This window comes from Papaver somniferum, chromosome 7 (genome assembly GCF_003573695.1).
Source record: "Papaver somniferum cultivar HN1 chromosome 7, ASM357369v1, whole genome shotgun sequence".
Lineage (NCBI taxonomy): Eukaryota > Viridiplantae > Streptophyta > Magnoliopsida > Ranunculales > Papaveraceae > Papaver > Papaver somniferum.
Genome location: NC_039364.1, coordinates 190,932,335 through 190,943,263, shown reverse-complemented (window position 1 = coordinate 190,943,263; position 10,929 = coordinate 190,932,335).

Here is a 10,929-nt window from a genome sequence, read left to right as displayed (position 1 = left end):
CATATTTAAAAAATAAAATTTTGTTTTTCGTGAAAGCTCATAGACAAAATTTTTATCATTAGACTCAGGTCTATTTTGTTGTTTCTTAAACTAACGAACGAACGAGCGTCCGTGCTAAAACGGATTCCTTTCTTGGGCCCGGCCCGAATCCTAAACGACCAAGGTTCCATCACCAAATCAGCGGTGCTACCACTTTATGCTCATCAAACGATGCTCTATCATGCCACTGAGATCTTCATTCAAGTCATGGTATGCTCGCACTATCAAAATCCGGTAACGTCTTAACTTACGACTAAGTTCAATTACTTATATTGTTTATGACCGGAAAATCACCATTCAATGCTGACTGAGGAACACGGCTTTCCTCACTAAGCAGGGGACTTAATGTAGATGGTGGATTTTCGACAAAGGCTAAAATCGTAAACCCATAATTATACGAACTCCTGATCCAGCAATCAGATGTGAGTATTGAGACACGGGTCTCTCATCGAATCCTCTGACTGAGAATACTTTCTCTCAGAGTACATGCAGATATGTAGTCTCTCGGCTGGACAACGGCATATCTCATGAATACTGAACACTTCAGTAATTATTTCTATATAGAATCACGAGATTGACGGCTCCTAGACAGCTTGCTCTGCTAGTATAGAGCGATAACGTCTTCAGGATACAAACAACAGTTTCCCTGACTATATAAAGGATATGAAGCTCCAGCAAGCTCATGTCAGAATAATTAATGCTCCTAGACAGCTTGCTCTGCTAGTATAGAGCCATAAGTTAATTATTCCTAAATTCTTGGATTCATCCACTGAATTTCCGAAAATATTCAAATATTTTCGCATATTTCGTTACTTCAATCTATGGTTCTTCCCAGCAGAATTCCATGGGTTAGTAATAAATATTCAACGCACGGGCATCTGAGCTACCTCTGAGTAAGCCCCGGCTCAAAAGGTGCAAGTGTACTCACATGATACACTAACAATCACCGCACGAACGAGTATTTCAAAATACGACGAAACGATGAACCTATGCAAAATAGGAAAAAATAATAAATAATTAAAATATTGACCAAGGCGCCAGGGATTGGGCTCACGACCGGCCGTTGCCTGGCCAATCCCACGCCAGTTTTATATTTTATCATATTTTTTGTTATTTTCCTTGATCTTATGAAAATCCTTTCATTTGAACAAATATCCTTCGTTTTGAGGAAACTCCTCAGTTTCATGGTGTTCCTTCGCACCAAGGAAATAATATAAAATTGGGAAAAACATTGTGGGGCCGTGATTATTGGCCAACCGGCCATGCCTTGATCCCGGCCGGCCCCACACCTCATGGTTCCTCATTATTTTATTATTATTTCCCTAATCTCATGAAAACTCCTTAATCTCATGGTATTTTCACAAAACCATGAAAATATAATATAAAATTAGGGAAACTCGTGGGACCGGGCCCCAGCCGGCCCCATGCCTCAGCCGGTCCCACACGCCCTTATTTTATTATTATTATTTTAAGGTTTCCTTGATCCCATGAAATTCCTTGATTTCATGGTATTTCTCAAATTATGAAAATTCCTTCAAATCATGGAAAAAATACACAAAATTAGGGAAACTTGTGGGACCGGGCCCAAGCCACCGGCCATGCCCTAGCGGCCCCACACGCCTTATTTTATTATTTTAATATTATTTGCTTCCTTGATCCCATGGAAACTCTTTCACTTCAAGGAAACTCCTTAATTTCAACAAAATTCCTTGATTTCATGATATTTTCATAAATCATGAAAAATATTATAAAATTAGGAAAAGGCACCATGGGACCGTGGTCACTGGCCGGCCGCCATGCCTTGGCTCAGCTCCCACGCCTCATATTCCTTCATTTTATAATTATTTTCCTTCATCTCATGAAGTTTCCTCAGTTTCAGCAAAACCCTGATTTTGTCATATTTTCTCAAATGGTTGCTCAAACGCACGCCAGAAAATATCAAATTCTCAGGACTGAGACACGGACGTGTTGACGACTGAGCATGTTACCTTGACCGACCAGGTTGGCTCTTTGGCTCGCAATGAGCCAGTCCCCATATTTTCATGATTTGACCTAATTTGCGCAATTGCACATATTAGGTCCAAAACTCTTCCAAATAATTTTGGAATTTCATGAAGTGATCGTCATTCGATCCCACCCACCAGGGCCGGTTTCATGACCCCTTGGTCGGTCTCTCACCTCTCTCATAATTAATTAGGTTTTATCACCTAAGGCTCGGACGAGCATTTTTCGAATAAATGATTAAACCAGCATTTAATCATTCTTTCATCAACAAATCACCAACTCTTCAAGAGATCTTGGTATTTTGCTCACGGGCATATGGACGCTACTAATCGACCCACGGTCTCATGTAGCCGGTCCTCCTTCATTCCATGGTTAATTTCAAATAAACCATCAATTGGTCATCAATTGATCAAATTAGGGTTTCTGAGTCCAAGGATCATAATTCCTCGAACACTAATAACTTTACGACGATCTCATGATCAGTATTCTTATTTATTATGCTCGGTTCAACTACCAGTATACTAATTAATGTTTTATTTTGGTCACGCTACCAATAATTCATCAGACGAGCAACACTTGCTCAGATGAGCAATATTTGCTCAAACCAAGGAATATTGGTTCAACTATCAATATTCAACAATTCATCGATGAGCAATACTTGCTCACCTCAACGTGAGAATTATACCTCTGTCTCAACAGGCACGTTCAATTCATGAGTCTCAGAACATTTTCAAATCATGTTCAACTCAGCAAATACATGGACTCATCGTCCCATAAAGTCATGAAGTCAACAACTGACTAATTAACCACGAGACGTCAATCGTGTCACATGGGGGATATTAAAGGGTTTTGGTCTGGCGGTCTACGGCACGTGTGTTCATACACACGATGGAATGTGAGCAAGTCGTGCAATCAGTTGAAGGAGTTAACAAAGTAGTGGATGGAAAATCGACCAAGTCTCCGCACGATGAGCAACTGGTTTCAAACACGATTTCCATCCCCACTCTTTGATTCCATCAACTGTCACACTTCATGGGATCATGGTGTCTACAATTCCAGCAATATAAATAAGTCTCTGAAATCATGATTGAATACAAGAACAACGATCTCACGTCTCACAGACAAACGAGATCAACACTCAACATTGAGTAATTACTCTCAACAGATTCAATCATTCAGAACTTATCTTATTCAGAATTCACAACACACCCACAATCTTTGATTACCATTGATTCCACACATTTCTCAGCTTCCCTCCTACAGATCAACCCATCCTCTCTTGTGACCGAATTTACTCTAGAACTGCCATTGTCTTGGTTTAGGCCGGAGTACTACAGATTGATCTCTCGAATTCAAAGCACTCCCTTCTTGCAGTGCATTTGTGTGAGGTTGAACGTTTCGCTCGGTTCAAGGAGTCTCCTCCGTACGATCGTCTCCTCAACCCCGTGAAAACCAGCAATCGTTTTGCCCCATCCACATGACTTTCACGTTATTTGTTGACATCTAGCATGTAGAATGAATAACTTTGATGTTGTTAGACCACTTGTGTGCTGTGGTTTATGATTTCTTTTGGTTTCATGCTTGGATGATCCTAATCTCATGTAATCTTCGTATTAGATGTCAAATACCGAAGTTGAGAATGAAGGAGCTAATAATGATGGCCTGAGCAACACATAGGTTATTGATGAAGAAACAACCATCTCTGCACTCCAAAGTCATGAGGGAGTTATTGTTGATGTTGTTGAAGAGACCGAACTTCAATTGTTGTTGCTTCAGTGGCGAAAGAAGCTGAACCACGAGTAGAGAAAACTGAAGAAACTGTTGCTATGACCGTGGAAGTTGCTACAGTAATCGAGAATCTTATAGTAGTGCATGAATACCCGAGCGCAGGGATTTATTTTGATCCTCCACTTGATGCATCACTCCCATATCACGAACTGGTTGGTGGATTCAACGTTCCCATTGGATATGCCGGCTTGTAGAAGAAGATATGGAAGAAATTTGGTCACATCATCGTTACCAGAGATCCCAAGCGTGCTTATTCTTTAACAATGCAAGTAAGTGTTATCTTGCGTGTTGTAAGTAACATATGCGCTAGGGCCAGAAATATTGTTACTCCAGATGTACTCTTTGATTGGGAGTTCAACTTGGAGAATTCTGAGAGACTTGGCTTCAACGTGAAGTGGCTTCGTAAAAAGATAAATGCTATCAAGGACTCATGTGAGAAGAACATACCCTTTCCAAATGATGTTGTGATAGAGAAGGAAGACAAAATTTCCAGGTTGATTGAAGAGATGAACATGGAGAAGGCGGCTTTACAAGTCTTGAAGGATGCAGAAGAGTAAAAGTCTTTCTTTGCTGATTTTCTTTGATTTCTTTTCATAATCTCTTGAACTTCTGAACTTCTGAGAGATGTGAGGTTTTGTTTTTGGTTTTGATTAGTTTTGGATAAGTAGATGATTGAGGATTTTTTGGGTTTGATAGAGATTTTCTTTAAGTAGACTGAATTTTGATAAATTGTCGAATTCAAATTACTGAATGCAAGTATTGCAAATATTTTGGAGGAATTGAAAAAAAATCTAAACGCCAGATATTTGGGGTGTTCGTGCCTTGAACATCCAATACCTCGAATATCCAAAACCTTAAACATCAAAGGACTTGAGCCAATTCTCGTGTATTACGGTCACAATCTCCTTGCTATCCATGTTGATTAATTTTTAGTCCACCAGCAACAGACTTAGAGATCATAAAAGGTCCTTCCCAGTTGAAGTTCTTTGCAGAATAAAAGTTACGCTTAGTTGCTTTGAGAACTAAATCTTCTTCCTGGAATTTGTTAGACTTGATCATCCGTGCTCTGAATATCTTATGTTGGTTTGGGATTCTTCGTACAGTGGAATTCCATTTTGTTGAAGTCTTCCCACCTTGCGGCACATGCGGACATTCGTGCAAAGAAGAGTATTTGGGATATTGTTTGTCGAATTCAGCCATTATTTCAGCAATGACTGTATTAGTGAGGTGTTCGATTCAGAGAGGTTCTGTATCCAGCCACTTGGTGAAATATTGCTGAGGTGAGGTTATCCATTCATAGCATTTTGTAATAGCTAAGTTGTTGGTGGAGTGAAGCCCTCGGACCAAATAAGCATATTTGAAAACTGATGATGTGGACATATGAGGAAGCATAAGACTTGCCTGAGTACAAAATCTTTTGTTGAAAGCATTTGTATTTTCTTCAGGATTTTGTGTTAGCCTGTCAGGGATTTGACCTCCTCCAGATACTCGAACGGTGAAATATCTTCTTTTTCTTCTTCTGAGTCAGAAGTTTCTACAACGGAGAAGTGTGCAATCGAAGGTGTTGGTGTTAACTTTCCAGCATGAATCCACGTACACCCTAAGATCATATCATATCCTAGATCTTCTCGGATTATGTAAAACTTTGTTTCTGTCCAGGCTGAGTTTATGTTCACCTTGAGAGTAATGTGGCCATAAGCCTCTCTGGGCGTTCCTTCATGATCCATAATTGATGTTGGAGCATGAATGGCTTCTTGTCATGTGATACCGGCGGCTTTGAGAGTTTTTAGAGGGATAACGTTGACAGCAGTGCCAATATCAATCAATGCTCATTTGAATTCGTTTCCCTTGAGATGGTCTGTGGTGAGAAGTCCCTAGTCATATATTTCTTTGTCTGTTGCTGCTGAGGGCTCATGTGGCGTCTCCTGGATCGATAAACGTTTTCCTGACACAATGTGGTTCAATGCAGCAAACATGTCTCCCCTTTGAGCTTTTGATAAATACAGCAATTCGCAAACATGCTCAATTAAGGATTGAACTGCTTCCTTCACAAGCGGTTCAGAAAGAGTGAAGGCTTTGACTGGGAGAGGATATTTGTGTACTCCTTCAGTCCCCAATTTAAGCTCTCCTGATTCAATATTTTCCTTAAATATGCGTTTCAAAGTTCTACAATCACTTGTGGGATGGTTGATGAACCTATGAAAGCGACATTAACGAGGATTTTCCATGGCCTCTTCAGTTGGTTCTTTCTTGACATATGGAAACTTGATCGCACCGTATTGAACCCAGGCATCTAGTAATTCAATGACCTATTCAATGGGAAAGGGGAAGTCAGGTGCCTCTGAATCAGCTTCCGCGTGTTGAGCAGGAACTTGTGCATTATCCTTTTTTTGTGTGTTTGAAGGAGTTGAGGAAGTATGCTTGCGTTGTGGCTCGGATTTTTGTTTCCCTCCTTCTGCAACAGCGTTTGTGGAAGGTTGGAGATTGTATTGTTTGTTGATCAAACGTCTGCTACCTCGAGTCTCCCGTGGTTCTTCGGTTTTTGTAGTTTTATCCCTCTCCAGTAAAGCAGGTGCAGTAGTTTCCGACCTCTTAGCCGCTTCATGAAGTTCGGAGAAAGTATGAAACCTGAGATTTTCCAGTAAAGCCCTATAGACTGGAATCATTTCGTTGATGCACAAGTACACAAGTTGATGTTTTGTGACATTTGGATCATGTCAGTCCAAAGCTTGAACCCTGAATCTTTTCACATAATCGTTAGGATGTTCGTTGCTCTTTTGAAACATCCTTCCGAGATCATACAGGGTGATTTGCTCTGAAACGAAGAAATACTTTCTGTAAAAAGCATTAACCATTTCTCCCCAATTTTTGATACTTCCTGGTACTATGTTGTTGTACCAGGTATATGCCCTGCCTTTCAGAGATTTTGAAAATTCCTTCAGTCGGACAGTATGGTTTTGCTCATGTTCACCCAATGCTTCCAAGAATCGGGAGACATGTTCTCGAGCATTACCCGTTCCATCATAAAGGGTAAATGTTGGAGAGGTGTAAAATTTTGGCAGAGAAATCCTTTGTATGGCAGCAGGGTATGGAGGTTGGTGACGGTGGACAGAAGACGTCTTGTTTTTTCCACGATCTTCCAAAAGACGCTCAAGGTCTTCACAAGTGATAAAACTAGATGATTCTTTCGCTGGTGGATTATCTGCAGCCTTAGGGATTTCTTCATCATCTACTACATGGATCGGAGTGACTTCAGGATCAGCGCCTGAAGATGTTTCCTTAGATTTTCGTTTCTCCTGAGTTTTCTCTGACATCTTGTCTGTAAGAGTCTTGAGATAATTGCATAATTCTTTCTGAGTAGCGGCCATGTCAGTCTAATTTTTGGCAAGAGTCTCTTGCACCTTCATGTTTTCACCAATGGTAGGTGGATTTTCTCTGATTTCTTCAGGAAACCGACCAAAGAATGGATTGTTGATGGCGCCAGTGCTGTCACTTGCAGGGGTGATCACCGGAGCATTTGGAAGAGTGGTGGTGGAAGGCTGCACCGGAGGAATAGTAATGGCAGTTTGCGTCGGAGGAGTGGTGTTGGCATTACCACTAATCTTGTAATATCGGGGTCGGGCATTGAACCCAGATTAGTAACTGAACCAGACCTAAGACCGACCATCTTTGTGAGAATTGAGATTGCAACCGAGAGAATGATCTCCCACTGTGGTCGCCAATCTGTAGATGGGGAAAAACGATTTGCTGGTTTTTACAGAATTGAGGAGACGACCATACGGAGGAAACTCCTTGGACCGAGAGAAATGCTTAACCTCACACAGATGCACTGCAAGAAGGGAGTGCTTTAAGTTCGAGAGATCAATTTGTAGGACTCCGGCCTAAACCAAGACAATGGTCGTTCAAGAGTCAATTCGATCACAAGAGAGGATGGGTTGATCTGTAAGAGGGAAGCTGAGAAATGTGTGAGATCAATGGTGATCGAAGATTGTGGGTGTGTTATGTATTCTGTTAAGAAATAAAAATAAGCTCTGATTGATTGAATTTGCTATGTTGAGAGTAAATGCTCAGACGATGAGTTGTTAATCTCGTGTTGTCTGTTTGACGAAAGATTGTCCTTGTTTTCAATCGTGATTCAGAGACTTATTTATATTGATAGAATTGTAAACACCTTGATCCCATGAAGTGTGACAGTTGCTGGAGTCAAAGAGTGGGGAAGTGGAAATCGTGTTAAAACCAGTTGCTCATCGTGCGGAGACTTAGTTAATTTTCTACCCACTACTTTGTTAACTCCTTCAATTGATTGCACGACTTTCTCACATTCTCATCGTGTGTATGAACACACGTGCCATAGACCGCCAGACAAAACCCTAGTTAATGTCCCCTCATTTAACACGATTGATGTCTCGTGATTGTGGAGTCTGCAAGGTAGACGTGTATTTAGTTAGTCAGTTGCTGACTTTATGGGACGATGAGTCCTGAGTCGAACGTGATTTGCAAATGTTCTGAGACTCATGAATTGAACACGTCCGTTGAGACATGAGTATAATTGTCGAATAAATGTTGATAGTTAAGGTGAGAAAATATTGCTCATGGATCGTTGAATATTGATAGTTGAACCAATACTCCTTAGTCTGAGCAAATATTTCTTATTTGAGCAAGTGTTGCTCGTTTGATGAATTATTGGTAGCATGACCAAATAAAATAATATTTTAAGATACTGACAACTGAACCGAGTGTAATTAATAAAATGTTGATCATGGGATTGTCCTAAAATTATTACTGTTTGAATATGCTCAGAATTATGTTTTTGTAGAGCTTTGGATTCGAAACCCTAATTTTGATCAATTGTTGATCAATTGATGATTTATTGAAAATCAACCATGGAGTAAAGGAGGGACCGGCTATATGGGATGATGGATCGACCATGTAGCGCCCAGATGCTCGAGTGAACAAAATACCAAAGTCTCTTGAAGACAAGTTGGTGAAAAGATGATTAAATGCTGATTTAATCATTTATTCAAACAATGTTCGTCTGAACCTTAGGTGATAAAACCTAATAAATTATGAAGAGATGAGGGACCGACCAAGGGGTCATGAAACCGGCCCTGGGTGGTCATGGGATTGACTGACGATCATTTTATGAAGTTCCAAATTGTTTGGAAGAGTTTGAACCTAATATGAACAAATTAGGTCAAATGATGAAAATATGTGGGACCGGCCTCTTGCAAGCCAAAGAGCCAACCTTAGTCGGTCAAGGTAGTATGATCGCGTCACCAAAGTGTTTGTGTCTCGGTCCTGAGGGTTTTGATATTTTCTGATGTGCGTTTGAGCAATCATTTGGGAAAATATGAAGAAATCAGGGATTTTTTACTGAGACTGAGGAAACTTCATGAGATGAAGGAAAAATAATAATAAAATGAAGAAATCATGAAATGTGAGACCCTCTATGGCCAAGGCATGGCCGGCCGTCTAATGAGCCCGTCCCATAGCATTTTCCTAATTTTATTATATTTTTTCATGATTTTATGAAAATATCATAAAATCAAGGAGTTTGTTGAAACTAAAGAGTTTTGTTGAAATCAAGGAGTTTCCATGAGATGAAGGAAACAAATAATATTAATAATAATAAAATAAGGGTGTGTGGGACCAGTTTGGGCATGGTCGGCCGGCTGGGGCATGGTCTCGTGAGTTTTCCCTAATTTTATGTATTATTTCATGATTTGAAGGAATTTTCATAATTTGAAGGAAACATCATGAAATCAAGGAATTTCATGGGATGAAGGAAACATAAAAAATAATAATAATAGAATAAGGGGCATGTGGGACCGGCTAGGGCATGACCGGCCAGCTAGGGCCCGATCCCACGAGTTTCCCTAATTTTATATTATTTTTCATGGCTTTAAGGAAAAATCATGAAATTAAGGAGTTTTCATGAGATTAGGGAAATAATAATAAAATAATGAGGAATCATGAGGTGTGAGACCGGACATGACTAGGGAATAGCCGGCCGGCTAATAGACACGGTCCCACGACACCTTTCCCAATTTTATATTATTTCCTTGATGCGAAGGAAACACCATGAAACTGAGGAGTTTCCTTTAAACGAAGGATATTTGTTCAAATGAAGGGATTTTCATGAGATCAAGGAAAATAATGAAAATATGATTAAATATAAAATTGGGCGTGGGACTGGCCATGGAACGACCGGCCGGCCGGTGGACCCAGTCCCCCAGCGCCTTGATTAATATTTTATTATTTAGGGCTATTTTGCGTTTCCTCCCCTATAAAGATCGCTAATTTGCATTTCCTCCCCAAATAGATCGAAATTAGTGTTTCCTCCCGTCGTTAGTTTTTCCATCCAACTTCCGGTTAGCTGAGTCAGCGATACTGTACACGTGGCATACATAAAAATTATTTTATTGAATTTTCTAAATTACCCTCATCTTCTTTACTGATAGGGATTACAAAGCAAAAGTTGCAGACTTAGGAGATTAACTCAACGGTAATTCCGACAGATAAAACTCAGTTAAGCACACTTGTTCATGGCACATTAGGGAGAAAAGAAACATATACAACTTCCTGAGAGTAGTTTGGTGAGGAGTAATGATAACGAACGGATCAGTAGTATACACGGACATCAACAGATCCAACACATGGCTGAACTAGCCCAAAAATGCTTAAGAACGACTGGATAGTTCATCGGAAATTTCTTCAGCTGATCCTGCTGGTATATCACGTGCAACAACAGATCAAGATACCTTTTGCAACTCAATTTAATTTACCAACAATACACCGTGTATCATTCTAGTTTTCTGTTTCTGTCAAATACAAACACAAATAATCACTAGATTGTACAAATTAATATTAAACCAAATAAAAATCATAGAGAATCTGTCCAAATCCATTCGACATTGATGTAACATAAATCAATTAAAAGAAGTGGGGAACCATGAGAAATTATTGAACAAATTAATTAGAACCCTTTTTATATGAATTGGAGATAATGACGAAGAACCCCAATAATTCAACTTAACTCCATATCTATTCAAAAACACATCCCCTTATTCACCACCACCGTTCGTATATAAAACTAAA